The 17,053-nt window shown below is 35.3% G+C and overlaps 2 pseudogenes; one reads left to right on the forward strand and one right to left on the reverse strand.

Annotated features, from left to right (window-relative positions):
• The first annotated feature begins 8,359 nt into the window (after positions 1-8,359).
• LOC142556431 (protein ANTAGONIST OF LIKE HETEROCHROMATIN PROTEIN 1-like) lies at positions 8,360-10,503 on the forward strand (annotated as a pseudogene).
• A 172-nt stretch (positions 10,504-10,675) lies between these two features.
• LOC142556403 (uncharacterized) lies at positions 10,676-11,850 on the reverse strand (annotated as a pseudogene).
• Between the last annotated feature and the right edge of the window lie 5,203 nt (positions 11,851-17,053).

The raw sequence follows: 17,053 nt of genomic DNA on the forward strand, positions 1-17,053 counted from the left end.
AAGTAATGCCTGGGTATGCACTTGAATGATTAGATTATCAATAATTTATCGGAAATGGGCTTTTCAATTTGAGATTTTAAAAGATAGAGAAAAACGAATGAACGTCCATGTCTGCTATACAATCCATAAATAGGAAGTGATAAATATCACTCAACAATGGCTACCACTTATATTTTCCTACTCACTTGTTTTATTTTCTTTGCAAGTAATACCTGTGTATTCACGTGAATGCTTGGATTATCAATAATTGATCAGAAATGGGCTTTTCAATTTGAGAATTTAAAAGCTAGAGGAAAACGAATGAACGTCCATGCATGCTATACCATCTATAAATAGGTAGTGATAAATTATCACTCAACAATGGCTACTACATATGTTTGCCTACTCACTTGTTTTATTTTATTTGAAGTAATGCCTGGCTATGCACGTGAATGATTGGACTATCAATAATTGATCAAAAAGGGCTTTTCAATTTGAGAATTTAAAAACTAAAGGAATACAAATGAACGTCCATGCATGTTATTTCATCTATAAATAGGGAGTGATAAATTATAACTCAACAAGGGCTACCACATATATTTGCCTACTCACTTGTTTTATTTTCTTTGCAAGCAATGCCTTGGTATGCACGTGAATGATTGGATTATAAATATTGATCAAAATGGGCTTTTAAATTTGAGAATTTAAAAACTTGAGGAAAACGAATGAACGTCCATGCATGTATTCCATCTATAAATATGGAGTGATAAATTACACTCAACAATGGCTACCACATATATTGCTAATCACTTGTTTATTTTCTTTGCAATTAATTCCTGTGTATGCACTTTAATAGATTGGATTATCAATAATTGAATAGAAATGGGCTTTTCAATTTGAGAATTTAAAAGTTAGAGGAAAACAATGAACGTCCATCGCATGTTATTTATCTATAAATTAGGAGTGAAAAATTATCACTCAACAATGGCTACTATATAAGTTTGCCTACTCACTTGTTTTATTTCCTTTGCAAGTAGTGACTAGGTATGCACGTGAATTATGGATTATCAATAATTGATCAAAAATGGGCTTTTCAATTTGAGAATTTAAAGCTAGAGGAAAACGAATGAACTTCCAAGCTTTATCTCGACCTATTATATACGATAATTCTGTAGCAGGGGAGCTCTTTGTAATGGTGCTTTCAGCGGAGGAGGCCGTTATGCGGCCCCCCACCCCCCCCCCCCCCCCCCCCCCCCAACCCGATTGCGAGCCTTCTATATATAGGGAATGATAAATTGTCACTCAACAATGGACTACCACATATGTTTGCCTACTCACTTGTCTTTAATATTCTTTGCCAGTATGCCTGGGCATATGCACGTTGATATGATTGGACTATCAATAATTGATCAGAAATGAGCTTTTCAATTTGAGAATATAAAAAACTAGAGGAATACGAATGAATTTTCATGCATGTTATACCATCTATAAATATGGAGTGATAAATTATCACTCAACATTGGCTACCACATATATTTGCCTACTCACTTTTTTTATTTTTCTTTGCAAGCAATGCCGGGGTATGCACGTGAATGATTGGATTATAAATAATGATAATAAATGGGCTTTTAAAATTTGAGAATTTAAAAGCCAGAGGAAAAATAATGAACGCCCATGCATGCTATTCCATCTATAACTAGGGAGTGATAAATTATCACTCAACAATGGCTACACATATATTTGCATAATCACTTGTTTTATTATTTTTGCAAGTAGTGCCTAATATGCAAGTGAATGATTGGATTATCAATAATTGATCGGAAATGAGCTTTTCGATTTGAGAATTTAAAAGCTTGAAGAAAACAAAATGAACGTCCACTGCATGCTATACCATCTATAAATAGGGAGTGATAATTTCAACAATGGCTACAAACAATGTTTGCCTACTCACTTGTTTTATTTTCTTTGCAAGTAATGCTTGGGTATGCACGTGAATGATTGGATTATCAATAATTGATCAGAAATTGACTTTTCAATTTGAGAATTTAAAAGCTAGAAGTAAACAAATGAATGCTCCCTGCATGTTATTACCATCTATAAATAGGATTGATAAATTATCATTCAACTATGACTACCACTGTATGTTTTCCTACTCACTGTTTTATTTTCTTTGCAAGGTAATGTCGGGGTACACACGTGAATGATTGGATTGTCAATAATGATCAGAAAATGGGCTTTTCAATTTGAGAATTTAAAAGCTAGAAAAAAACGACATGAAACGTCTATGCATGCTATACCATCTAATAATAGGAGAATGATAAATTATCACTCAACAATGGCCACCGCATAGGTTGCCTACTCACTTATTTTATTTTCTTTGCAAGTAGTGCTTGGGTATGCACGTGAATGCTTGGAGATCAATAATTGATCAGAAATTGGCTTTTGGAATTTGATAATTTAAAAGCAAGAAGGAAAACGAATGAAACGTCCATGCATGCTATTCTATCTATAAATAGGGAGTGATAAATATTACTCAACAATAGCTACAACATATGTTTGTCTACTCACAGTTTTTATTTTCTTTGCAAGTAATGACGGGTCTGCACATGAATGATGGATTATCAATAATTGATCAGAAATGGCCTTTTTCAATTGAGAATTTAAAAGCTAGAGTTAACGCAATGAACGTCCACGCAAGTTATACCATCTATAAATAGGACTGCTAAATTATCACCAACTATGACTACCACGTATGTTTTTCCTACTCACTGGTTTTTATTTTCTTTGCAAGTAATGTCGGGGTACACACGTGAATGATTGGATTATCAATAATTGATCAGAAGGGCTTTTCAGTTTGAGAATTTAAAAGCTAAAGGAAAACGAATGAACGTCTATGCATGCTATACTATCTATAAATAGGGAGTGATAAATTATCACCCAACAATAGCTACCACATATGTTTGCCTACTCACTTGTTTTATTTCTTTGGCAAGTAATGCCTGGTTATGTACATGAATGATTGGATTACAAATAATTGATCCAGGAATGGGCTTTTCAATTTGAGAATTTAAAGCTAGAGGAAAACGAATGAACGTCCATGCATGCTATACCATCTATAAATAGGGAGTGATAAATTTTCACTCAACAATGGCTATCATATATTGTTTGCCTAATCACTTGTTTATTTTATTTGAAAGTAATGCTTAGGTATGCACGTGAATGATTGGATTATCAATACTTGATCAGAAATAGGCTTTTCAATTTGAAAATTTAAAAAACTAGAGGAAACCTAATTAACGTCTATGCATGTTATACCATCTATAAATAGGGAGTTATAAATTATCAGTCAACAATGGCTACCACATATATTTGCCTATCACTTGTTTTATTTTCTTTGCAAGTAATTCTTGGGTATGCACATGAATGATTGGATTATAAATAATTGATCAGAATGGGCTTTCAATTTGAGAATTTAAACGCTACGAGGAAAACGAATGAACGTCCATGCATACTATACCATCTACAAATAGGGAGTGATGAACTATCACTCACACATGGCTACCACATATGTTTGCCTACGACTTTGTTTTATTTTCTTTGCAAGTAGTGCCAGGATATGCTCGTGAATGATTGGATTATCAATAATTGATCAGAAATGATCTTTTCATTTGAGAAATTAAAAGCCTAGAGGAAAACGAATGAACGTCCAAGCTTTATCTCGACTACTATATACGATAATTCGGTAGCAGAGGAGCTTCTTTGTAATACTTGTTTTGATGGTAGGAGGCCTTAATGGCCCCCGCCCCCACCCCCCCGATTGCGAGCATTTATATATAGGGAATGATAAATTATCACTCAACAATGGCTACCACATATATTTTGCCTACTCTTTATTTTATTTTATTTGCAAGTAATGCTTGGGTATGCACGTGAATGATTGGATTATCAATAATTGATCAGAAATGGGCTTTTTAATTTGAGAATTTAAAAACTAGAGGAAAATGAATGAATGTCCATGCATGTTATACCATCTATAAATAGGGAGTGATAAACTATCACTCAACAATGGCTACCACATATATTTGCCTGCTCACTTTTTTTTATTTTCTTAGCTATTACTGTCTGGGTATGCACGTGAATGATTGGATTATCAATAATTGATCCGAATAGAATTTCTAATTTGAGAATTTAAAAGCTAGAGGTAAACGAATGAACATTCATGCATTCTATTCTATCTATAAATTGGGAGTGATAAATATCACTCAACAATGGCTACCACATATATTTGCCTACTCACTTTGTTTTATTTTCTTTGCAAGTAATGCATGGGTATGCACGTGAATGATTGGATTATCAATAATTGATCAGAATGGGCTTTCAATTTGAGAATTTAAAAGATAGAGGAAAACGAATAAACGTATATGCATGTTATACCATCTATAAATAGGAGGTGATAATTTATCACTCAACAATGGCTACCACATTTGTTTGCCTACTCACTTGTTTTATTTTCTTTGCATGTAATGCCTGTGTATACACGTGAATGAATTAGATTATCAATAATTGATCAAAAATGGGCATTTCATTTGAGAATTTAAAAGCTGGAAAAAACACGAAGTGAACATCCATACATGCTATACCATCTATAAATAAGGAGTGATAATACACTCAACAATGGCTACCACATATGTTTTCCTACTCACTTTGTTTTATTTTCCTTTGCAGTAGTGCCTGGGTATGCACGTGAATGATTGGATTATAAATAATTGATCAGAAATTGCTTTTCAATCTGAGAATTAAAAGCTAGAGGAAAACGAATTAACGTCCAAGCATTATCTCGACTAATATATACAATAATCGGGTAGCAGGGGAGCTTCCTTGTAATTGTTGCTTTGAGGGGAGGTCACGTGATTGGGATTGTCAAAAATTGATCAGAAATGGGCTTTTCAATTTGAGAATTTAAAAACTAGAGGAAACGAATGAACGTCCATAGCATGCTATTCCATCTATAATAGGGAGTGTTAAAGTATCACTCAACAATGGCAATCACATATGTTTGCCTACTCACTTGTTTATTTTCTTTGCAAGTAATGCCTAGGTATGCACGTGAATGATTTAATTATCAATAATTGATCAAAAATGGGCTTTTCAATTTGAGAATTTAAAAGTTCGAGTAAAACGAATGAACGTCCATGCATGCTCTACCATAAATATATAGGGATATGATAAATTATCACTCAACAATGACTACCACATATGTTTGCCTACCTCACTTGTTTTATTTTCTTTGCAAAGTAGTGCCTGGGTATGCACGTGTATGATTAGATTATCAATAATTGATCGGAAATGGGCTTTTCAATTTGAGAATTTAAAAGCTAGAGGAAAACGAATGAACGTTCATGCATGCCATACCAATCGTTGCAGATTCGACCGGGATATATATGTTGAAGGGACCATATTGTACGCTACCATGACTAAGGTTTTTGCAGGCACTATCCGTGATACCTAGGGGATCATGGGGCGATGCTACTAGACGCCTCTTACCGTGATCCGATGGATGCAATCAGAAATGAGTTCTTATATGCTTGATTAAGGAGTTGATGTAAAGAATGGGGTTAACTAGGGTAAACCCGAATAAGAATAAATGTTTTTCTAAATAACATAGAGATGTGAACCACGACTAGATGTATCTCCGAACCATTGAGGGTCACACAATTCTCGGATTCTGTGTTGCCGTTGAGATAGTCAAATTTCAAGGAGTGGAATTTGACGACTATAGTTTGATGGAGATCAAACATGAAGCTTATAGGAGTTTTTGAGCTGATTCTATAGGATGGAAAAAATGAAAGTTAGCATGATTGATAAACAAGGAAGGAGGGGGTGGAAACTGCATGTTTTGTGAAGGAGTTCACTAATCTGGCACAAAACAGGCAGCTGCCAAATATGCAAGTGAAAATTTTGATATTCGAAATTTTCGATTTTCATTATATGAATAAGACTTGTATCCTTGATACATCGGCGCTCTCAGATCGTCGATCGGGGTTATAAAGAGTTCGAAATCATTTATTTAGTGAATTTGGAATTACTAATTAAATGTTGGTACTAGTAGTGGTGACTATTAACATTTATAAATTGTCCATAAATGTTCTAGAGGAATCTAGAATTAAATTAACTAAAGAGTTAATTTATAATTATATAACAGTTATTTAATTTAATGAACATATACATGTATATATTTTATATGGTGATATAAAATGTGTGTATATGATATTTTTACATCATCTATCATTAAAAGTTAATAAATACATATTTATTAATTATATAATAGCTTAAATATAATGAAATTATTAGGAGTCAACCTCTATACATACACCACTAGGACTTATAATTGAATACAACAAATTATTGCACACAAAAATATAAAAGGATCTTCTTCCTGATGGAAAAACTCACGGCCATATTGAGTTGCAAGCAAATTAAGTCTTGTAATTTATTTTTGATTAATGACTTAATTAACTTGAATAATGATAGATTGTGAATCAATTAACTTTCCCATTATTCAAAGTTCTCGGCCATTTCAAAAGATTTGGGAAAATTTCGGCCAAGTGATTTCCTTCCACCACCGCGGCGCTGACGCTATAACCGTCACCGGATTTTGGAAATTCGGAGACTACAGTCTCAATGCACAAATCGTTTGGATTTTCTAGTGCTAATCAAACGAGGAAAATAGTCTCTGATCATGGACCTGATTAGATGATCAAAGAGGATATCCGTTCGTAGGGATTTACAAGAAGGACTATATCTGCCTAAACACCGAACATAGGTTGGAGTCCAGAACGTAAGGTATAATTCTAAACGCCTCTATGAAAGAAGTTTTTAAACACATGATGCCCAATCAAAAATTTTAAACTTCCGCTGCGTCTTGGTACGAAAACACGATGTTCCAACAATAGACTCGTTGATTTTTTGGTCTCTGAAGCACTAAAGTATCATAGAAGATACAAAACTATTTAGACTCCTCCTGCAGCTGCATACCTACAAAATATCAATGAAGAAGACAAAGATGAGACTTGAGTCTCGCGGAAGAATAGTAGTATGTTAGTTGGTCAGTATTGGATCTCCCTTCTCACTGAAAAATGCATAATGGAATGAATTTATTTCATTTAATTTTAAAATTGAATTTTATTTTATTAAATTGTAGAAATAAATTGAGACGGAGAAAAGTGTAAACAATATGCAAGATTATATTGCAAGTGTTTAGCAAAATTTAAAAATATAGTTTAAGATGCACTAGATTAATATAATTTGTGGAAAGAAACCTTATCTCGGATCTGAAAGATGGTCAATTTTTTTGGTTGTTGTTTAACATGAACGTTAATTTCAATATGATGTCCTTAAATTTTTTGAACTTTTGCCATCATTTTCGGACCCTAAAACTCGAGAAAGTTTGGGAAATATTTTCGTTTAATTGCTGATGTAGTTATATTGCGGATTCTACAGCTATGGTTGAGAAATGACGGATGTCGTTATATTGCGGATTCTACAGCTATGGTTGAGAAATGACGGTTCGCTTAAGGATAATTAATTTTTTGGGGTCGTTGTTTAGCCGGCACATGGTATTTTGATCCAATTGAGTACTACTTGTCTTCAACTTTCTGTGTTCTATTATTTTTATTTTGGCATATGTGATCACCTTCGTATTTGCAGAAAACAAATGGTACTACGCTAAAACAATAAGACACCGTATAATTTGAAATGAATATAAATTTATTATATATTTAATGCCTCAGAAAATAGTCAATTACTAGGTAATATTGTTGTTTGAGTAGGTCTTTTGTGACACGGTCTCACAAATCTTTATCTGTGAGACGGGTCAACTATATCAATATTCACAATAAAAATTAATTATCTTAGCGTAAAAATAATATATTTTCATGGATGACCCAAATAAGATATCCGTCTCACAAAATACGACCCGTGAAACCGTTTCACACAAGTTTTTTGCCTTGTCGTTTTGGGATTTAAAAGATGGAAATGTTTTTGGTGATATATACTTTAAAAAAAAAAAAACCATGTTTGGCATATAAATATAAAAATAGGTTTTTTGTGAGATGGTCTCACGAATCTTTATATGTGAGACGGGTCAAACCCCTACCGATATTTACAATAAAAATAATACTCTTAGCATAAAAAGTAATATTTTTTCATGAATAACCCAAATAAGAGATCCGTCTCACAAAATACGTCACACAAATTTTTGCCTAAATATAATACCAAATGTCCAATTCCATGGGCTGGGCCTGGTACAATGTAAGCGGTCCGTGGGCCATTAAAATACCAATTCGTGCCAAGAATCAAAGTTTATACCAAATAATAATAACAGCCACTGTTCAATTTCAATTCCAAGAGCTATGGCTCCTCCCAAGCAAAACATGAATTCTAACAAATTTCCAAAAAGCAAGAAGAAGAAAAAGAAAAACAAGAACAAGAGCAAGATCGTGAGCTCAGTTCCAGTCGACAATAAAGCCATTGATTCTGAGTGGTGGGATGTTTTTCTTGAAGAAGAACTCTTCCTCCCAAGGTACCTTTCAGTTTCTTCTCCATTTTCGTCCTATCCTTCAGGTTTGTTTGATAGAAATACAGCTGTAAATTTCAAGTCAGTCTCGTGGGTACCGTTTCTTATAATCTGTAGTAATCCTTTCTTGGATCTGAAAGATTACATTTTTGGGAACCTCGTTTAGCAAGCTCGGTAATTCCAATTTTGATGTGGGTTCTTGATTTTCTCTGCCTTGATTCAGTAATTACATATGCTGAATAGTAATCTATGCACATTTTTGTTAATTTGTTACTGCGGGAATTATTGATAAAGAATCTGAAGCAAACATCCTACTTTTCCTTTCGAGTTGAGCTTTCATTTCGAATTTTTTGGAATGCATTGTGTGTGTTAGAATTTATCTTTAAACTCGCAATAATTTGAGCTTTATTCGAACTTTAATCGGTCGATGATTCTTTTACTCATTGTACATTCGTATTCTCTGTTCCTGTATGCCCCTTCAAATTAGATGCTATCTGATTGCCTGAAAAAGAAAATTTACTCAGGTTTTTTTTTTTTTTAAGAAGACTTTTAAGCCATCAATAGTTAATATAGCGTAATCGCCTAATTTAGAACTTATTGTCAGTAGTGTTTGCCTTTATTGTATTCAATGCATTTTCTATCATGTAATTTTGTATTTGTAGATTTTAAGATGAAGTAATCTTTTATTTTACGTGGATAAGAATTATCTTTAGGTCCAAATGTGTCTCATGATGAGGAGGAACTTTTCAAGCATTTCTTCCGGTTATCCAAGAAAACTTTCGAGTACATATGCTACATTGGTTAGAGAAGATCTTATCTCCAGACCTCCTTCTGGCCTCATCAACATCGAGGGAAGACTCCTAAGTGTCGAGAAGCAAGCTGCTATCGCATTGCGAAGATTGGCTTCTGGTGAATCTCAAGTCTCCGTTGGAGCTTCTTTTGGAGTTGGCCAGTCAACTGTTTCTCAAGTTACGTGGAGATTTATAGAGGCCATGGAAGATCGTGCCCGCACCATCTCAGATGGCTGACACGAGTAAAATGAGAGAATAAAATCCGGTTTTGAATCATCTTCTGGGTTGCCTAATTGTTGTGGTGCAATAGATGCTACTCACATAGTGATGACCTCCCAGCTGTTCAAACTTCAGACGATTGGTGCGATCAAGAGAACAATTACAGTATGTTTGTGCAAGGTGTTGTTGATTCTGAGATGCGGTTTTTGGACATTGTAACGGGGTGGCCTGGGGGCATGCCGGTTTCTAGATTGTTGAAGTGTTCTGGATTTTACAAACTTTGCGAAAGTGGCGCACGTTTGAACGGAAATGTGAAAGTATTATCTGATGGAGAGGAGGTTAGAGAATATGTAGTTGGTGGAGCGAGTTACCCTCTACTTCCTTGGCTTGTAACGCCGTACAAAGATGAACACTCGGGGTCTGGATCTGAGTTCAACACGTCTCTTGAAACTGCAAGATCTGCTGCTGTCAAGGCATTTTCGCAGCTGAAGGGTGGTTGGCGAATCCTTAACAAGGTTATGTGGAGACCGGATAAGAGGAAATTACCTAGTATTATCTTGGTCTGTTCTTTACTTCATAATATCATAATTGATTGTGGAGACAGATTGAATTCAGATGTTTCTTTGTCTGGCTATCATGACTCTGATTATATGGGACAGATTTGTAAGCAAGTAAATCCCGCGGGAATAACAATTAGAGAAAACTTAGTGAAGCATCTGGGAGGCAGAAAACAAAGTGTAGCACAGCCTTTTGCTGATGTTGCAACGAGCTGATTCTTTTGAGTTTCGTGCTGCTGTTTTCTTAATGGGGAAAAATTAAATCTGATAATCGTGTTAAAAAAATTGTTACATGATACTTTCCCTGTAATTTAACTGTTTTTTGCTTTATAGAATGCTTCTTGCAGGAGTCTTCAATCATAGACTCATAGTATTCCTGTTATTGTTCAAGAGGAAACATCAAAGACAGATTCGGTGGGGAAGTAAGGAGGGAAGATCGTCCAGATTAAAGTCTTAGAAAATTAAATGACTTATTAAGAATTGATCATTCCAGTCCCATCTTCGCCTGAATATCATTTAATCTGACAAGCCAAGTGGTTAAAAAATTAAAAAAATAATATTAAAGGCCATGCATAGGCGCACCCAAAATATAGAACATTAGAGGAAGAGGATGCTGCATTTACAAAGCCATAAGATGTGAGTTCCAGATTATCAAACTCCCAAGAGCTAAACACAAAACCTCCAACACAGAAGTTGACAGTAAAACAAGTTGGAAAACTAACGAGTACAAAGTATAATCAAGAATCAAAACCAGAGTAGATGCCGTTTTCTCTCAACATCCTCTTCTCTTCTTCAACATAATTCTTCCCTCTGCTTGCTTGACCAAGATCCCGCTTCCTCTTCTCTTTCTGCTGAAAAGAGAGATTCTTTTATCTTTACATATCTGCACGTCCACAAGCCCCTCCCCATAGGCAATTGATGCCCTTGTTTCTGTCGTTCCTCCAAGGATTCTTCCTCCTCCTTCGTTCGAGTTTCTTTCCCTGTGGACCAAGTCCAGTCCTGTTCCTGCTCAGGCTCCTTAGGTGGTGGCACTTTCAAGACAGATAATCCTCCTTTATATCCATGTCGACTCAAAGCTTCAAAATCTATTCCTTTGCTCTTTTTCTTAACAGAATCCTCTGCAATTGGGAAACAAGTTCCAATGTCAGCCCATCAACGGTACCTTACTTCCAATTTTTCTTCTAAATCATGCAAAAGGATCACGTTTTCTTCTAATTGTCCTTATTCATTCATCCGTTTATCAAGAAATGCTCTAAAACATACATGGTTCTGATAGAGCAAGACCCAATTGGGGAAACTGCCACTCAAACAAAAAGGATTAAATATCTTCTTAAAATGTAACTTTCAACCAAATTACGTTCATATTGTCAACAAAATTGTGATCGTCAACAACAAAGATGCAATCAAATTTCCAGAATTACAGTTTCATCAACTCCAATGCATCATGAAATTAGAATTAGAATGAGATAGGATGCTCAGGGAACACTAAAAAACCAGCAATGAACATTCCAGCTCAATCTGAAACCACGCAATCAACCTGAACTCAAAAGGTAATGGTGAAATCCAAGAAAGCCCACGAATACTTACAACACATACCTTTCGAAGCCTTAAGCTTGGACGACTGATTCTTCTTCTCTCTAAGTTTAGATTTCGAGCTCCCATCATTATTATCGTCGGAAGGACTCCGTATCATCGGCTTCCCCATCACTCCAACGCAAACCCCTCTCATTATTGGGTGTGATATGGACGACCTAGGGGATCACCGATTTTAGGGCTTTTCGGGTGGTAGAAAATCTAACCTTTGGTTTCAAAACTAAAGTAAATAGGATAGGGCATTTTAAAATCATCTACACTGAGGGACGTATTTAATATAAGAGATTTATTGATTTTTAATGATTTTTGTATATTTTTAAAAGTTTAGAGGTATTCAATTAAAATTTTACATACTCTATAGAAGTCTAGCGGTATTCAAAATCAAATTTCATAGAGTTTTGTCAATTGGTATTCAACATTGACCTTTAAAAAGTCTATAAAAGTCTAGATGTATTCAAATTTTCAATAGACTTTTAGGGTGTGTATTCAATCTTGAAAATTTAATACTTTTATTGATTTTTTTTAGAGTTTCCAAAGTTTAGAGGTATTGAACATAGACTTTTATAAACTCTATTAAAATTTAGTGGTATCCAAATTAGATTTTTCTAGAGTCTTAAAATGTCTAGTGGTATTCAAACTTGACTTTTTAGAAATCTATAAAAATCTATAGGTATCCAATATTTCCATAGATCTACAATGATTCTAATATAATTCTTTATGTACAAACCTTAAAACTCTAAGTACAACTATAGAAACTCAAAAATCGTCTTCTAATCACTCTAGAGATTTTGATAGACTTTTAATCTAATAAAATATATTTCTCACTCATATATCTCTCTTTCTCATTCAAAGACGACGCTTTTCTCCTCTTAAAAGATAAGTCGAGGGTTCCTCAAATTTTAGAGGTATGACTGAACTAAGCCAATGTTTGTTGATTTCCCGAAAGGTAAAGTATCAGTAGACGCAGACCCCAGACATAAAACAAGAACACGATTTTTGTGCATTCGTGCGGTGGGAACTTTCAATTTCAGAAAAGTTCACAAAAGGCACTATAAACAAGATATAAAACAAAACTCCATCCTAATATATTTTGCAGAATGTCCTTGTTAGACTTAATTTTGTTGTGGAGATGTTAGTACAAAACCAGTAGATGCTGGCTTAAGTATAAAACCAGTAGATATAAATAAGCAGAAAATCAGAAGCACTTGTACCGCGTTAAAACCAGTAGCAGCACTTATCAAGTACTGCTTAATCTACTTAACAAGTGACTTCTTAGCTAAAACCAGAACTAGAAGGAATACAAAACTCGAAATTAACACTAGCAGAATTTTGTGTATCTCAAGTCTTTAAATATTACCGTTAATCTATTAACGTGATACTAGCATTTATTGCTTCATTAAATGTCATTAAATGTTGTACGGGAACATTTAAGACGGCTTACCATTTTTGGTATGAACTGAGACTGATTGCTTTAATGTATTCTGTAGGGTCCATTTTCAGCAATAAAACTGAACCACTGAAAAGTCAAAAGAGCCGTTCAGATTTTAGAAACGTTGGATGAAGCCTATATATGGAGACGAAGGACTTTTCAAGAAAATAAGTGAACGAATCTCAATCAGAAAAATATCATTCGAGCATCGCTAGAACTTTCAGCTATCTCAAAAGCTCAACACTGAAAGAGCAGCACACGCTTCATTGCATACATTTGATCACTTGAGATCATATTGTGCTAGCTATTTTCATTATCTCTTCTTAAGCTATTCACTTCATTATCTCATTAATAGAAGAATCTGTAACTGGAAAAGAGTCCTTTCCAGAACTTAAGATCATTCAAGTAGTTGAGTTGTAAAACTAAGAGTTTCAGTAGGCGAAGGGTAAGTCCTGTTGAAGTGGGTGTGTACAACTGTCTGTACTGTATTCACCAAAGTCTTTTAGTGATACCTTCTGGAAACAGAAGAAGGGGAGACGTAGAAGATTCATCTTCGAACTTCCAGAAACAAACCCTTGTGCCATCTACTGTTTTTCTGTTTCATTATTTTTCACCCACTAACCAACAGATCGTTTCCGCACATTATCTTGTGATCTGCTGGTCTTTAAACTTGAACAAAAATCTGCTAGTATCTTTAACAGGATTCTAGCACATCATTCTGGAAAATCGATTAAGTTTGCCGTTGATTTTATTCAACCCCCCCTTCTAACTCAACCCGATCCTCAACAAGTGGTATCAGAGCGGGTTATTCTTGTTCTGAAAAATATTTAACAGACATGGCTCATTTCAGCAAAATTCCAATGTTCTCAAAAGAAGACTTTGATGACTGGAAAATCAGAATGCAAGCTCATCTTGCGGCTCAAGATGATGACATGTGGTATGTCATCACAAATGGTTCATTAAAGATCTTAAAGCCAAATCCAGCTGTTGCTATCACCGAAGGTGCACCTCAAATGCTGGAAAAACCAAGATATGAATGGACAAGTGAGGACAAGAAGAAAGCCAATCTTGACAACATTGCAAAGGACATTATGTACAAGACACTCGACAAAAATACCTTCAGCAAAATCAAAATGTGCCCTACTGCCAAGGAAATCTGGGAAAAATTGATTCAAATCTGTGAAGGAAACGAAGAAACTAAGGAAAACAAACTGTCTGTAGCCATGCAGAAGTTTGAGAATATGAAGATGAAGGCTGGAGAAAATATGAATGAATTTGATGAACGCTTCAGCAGTCTTGTCAATGAACTCTCAGCCCCTTGGGAAAGATTTTGGCAACAGAGAAATTGCATTAAGGTAATGAGAGCCCTACCCAGAGAGTGGACGTCAAAACGATGGCAATGAGAGCTTCCAGGGATCTAAACAAGTTAGAACTGCATGACTTGTTCTCAGATCTGAAGGCATGTGAGTTTGAACTTGAAGTCGAAGTGGAGAAGAGCCCTTAGCAATTCCACCAACTAAAGCTCTCGCAGCTACTGTTAACTCTACTGCTACAGTTGCCTCAAGTTCATCTTCTGCTACCGCTATAGAGAGCACTTCTGAGAGAAGTACTGAACAGATAAGCAATGACGCAATGTCATTATTTGTTAAGAAGTTTTCCAGATTCATTAGAAAGAATCACAGAACATTTCAAAGTCCCAACCGCAATTTCAAAAAGGAATCACCATCTGGTGATATGGCATGTTTTAACTGCGGAAAAGTTGGACACTTCATTGCTGATTGTCCAAAACCAAAGAAAGATGACCAGAAGAAGAAGGGTGTCAAACGAAATGATAAAAAGACCAGAAGAGATAGGAAGACAATGATTGCAGAAGAAAGTAAGTCCAAATGGGCAGACTCAAGTTCCGAATCTTCTGGTTCTGAAGCCATTCAAGTGACAGTGATGAAGATGAGATCAAATGTCTGATGCAAATACTGAATCAACCTCGACATCCGGAGAGGTATTGACTTTGACTCTGATGAATTTACACGCACTGATTTAGTCAAAGCAATACACGACATGGTAGAAGAGTATTCAAGACTTTCTCAATCATTCGAGGAAGTTAAGGTTGAAAATCAGAAATAAGAGATCAGAACAGTAAGTTAACTTGCTTGCAAGTAAACAGCTGTAATGATTTACAAGTTGAGATGAGTAAATTAAAAACTGAGAATGAAAGAATAAAACAGATTACCAGACGATGCTTTCTGAAAACCAGAAGTTATCGCTACTGGTGAATGCTTGGAACAAGTCCTCTATTTCACTCGAAAAGATGCAAGAGTTACAAAACAATCTGGAGACAGGAGTGGTCTCGGATTTTGTAAAGATGAAGGCACTTCTGAAACGAATACTAAGCCAAAACTGGATATGTGCAAAGGGAAGTACATTCATTTTGTGAAATTTAGTGTGGTACAGAAACAAGAAGTACCTACTGCTTCAATTGAAAGGAATGTAAATCAGATGAACAAAAGGACGCATTATGGTCTGGGTTATGTTGAACCTAAGGAAAGAGTTGACCAGAGTTCTGGATCCAGTAGAGGATTCAACTCAGGAAGACAACCTCCTATGAAGGTTAAAAACTATCAGTACTATAATTCTAGACTGTTCAGAAGAGATACAGGCCAGACAACAGAAACAAAGGGAAAAACAACATTCTAAGAAGCATTATGTTAGAAATAACAGACCCTTTGTTGCATACACCTCCATGGATACCCGAAGTACAAAGATTGTACAAATGTGGGTTTCGAAGGGACTAATAAGGCTTGCACCCAAGTAGATTGTGTACCAGATACTAAAATTTATGTTTGCAGATACAAGTGAAGAAAGCCAAGATCAGTAGCTCAACATGGTATTTGGACAGTGGATGTTCCAGACACATGACTGGACATAAGAGTCTACTATCAGAAATAGTGAGTTGTACTGGACCAGAGATAACCTTTGGGGACAACTCAAAAGGTAAAACCGTGGGTAAGGGTAAGATTATCCATGGTAACATCACTATTAAGGATGTGCTCCTAGTTGAAAATATTTGTTATAACTTGATCAGTATTAGTCAATTATGTGATAATGGATTTTCAGTAGCATTCCAGAAGCACACTTGCACAGTTAAAAATGCTGATGACTCTATTGTTTTGACGGAGTTAGAAATGGCAACACCTATAAAATCTCTTGGAACATAGATCATATCATTGCTCCTACATGTTTAGTTGCATCTCTAAGTGATAAACACTGGCTGTGGCACAAGAGATTGAATCACCTGAATTTCAAGTCTATCAACAATCTCAGAAAACAGAACTTAGTCGATGGATTGCCAGACATAAATTTTGTTAAGAATCATGTATGTTCTGCATGTCAACTTGGTAAGCAAGTAAGATCTAGTTTCAAAAATAAAGGCAGCAAATCATCCTCAAGATGTTTAGAATTATTGCATATGGACTTATTTGGTCCAATCCCTATCATAAGCTTAGGGGGAATGAGATACACCCTTGTTGTTGTTGATGATTTCTCTAGATTTACTTGGGTAATCTTTCTTGCTGGAAAAGATCAAACCAGTAGCCTTCTGATCAAACTTCTGAAAAAGGTTCAAAATGAAAAATCAGTTTCTGTCATTAGAATCAGAAGTGATCGAGGTACTGAATTTACTAACAAGACTCTTGAGATATATCTAGATGAACAGGGCATTCATCATGAATATTCAGCTGCCAGGACGCCCCAACAAAATGGAGTAGCTGAGAGGAGAAACAGAACACTTAAAGAAGCTGCTAGAACAATGCTAGCAGATGCAGACATCTCTCAGCGCTTCTGGGCAGAAGCTATTAATACTGCTTGCTACACACAAAACAGAACAATGATCAACAAGAGGAATAATCAGACT

The sequence above is a fragment of the Primulina tabacum genome, chromosome 9 (genome assembly GCF_025594145.1).
Source record: "Primulina tabacum isolate GXHZ01 chromosome 9, ASM2559414v2, whole genome shotgun sequence".
Taxonomy (NCBI): Eukaryota; Viridiplantae; Streptophyta; class Magnoliopsida; order Lamiales; family Gesneriaceae; genus Primulina; species Primulina tabacum.